The sequence below is a fragment of the Antrostomus carolinensis genome, unplaced genomic scaffold (assembly GCF_000700745.2).
Source record: "Antrostomus carolinensis isolate BGI_N321 unplaced genomic scaffold, ASM70074v2 scaffold10452, whole genome shotgun sequence".
NCBI lineage: Eukaryota > Metazoa > Chordata > Aves > Caprimulgiformes > Caprimulgidae > Antrostomus > Antrostomus carolinensis.
Window position 1 is genome coordinate 1 of NW_010297571.1, and position 267 is coordinate 267.

A 267-nucleotide genomic window follows, 5' to 3' on the forward strand; every position below is an offset into this window, starting at 1 on the left:
ATATGGGTTTGATGGATGGACTGTTAGATGGGTATGGAATTGGCTGGAGGTCTGTGTCCAATGAGTTACATTCAATGGCTCAATATCTGAGTGGAAACCAGTAATGAGTCGTGTCTCTCAAGGGTCAGTACTGGGACCAACACAATTTCTTCATCAGTGACATCAATGACATGTGTTGGGTTTGGAGGTGGGGAGACTGCATTTTTGGCAGTGGGGGAAGGTACCACCTTGTGAGAAGCTTCGTGAAAGCTATCCTGGCTCCAAGGC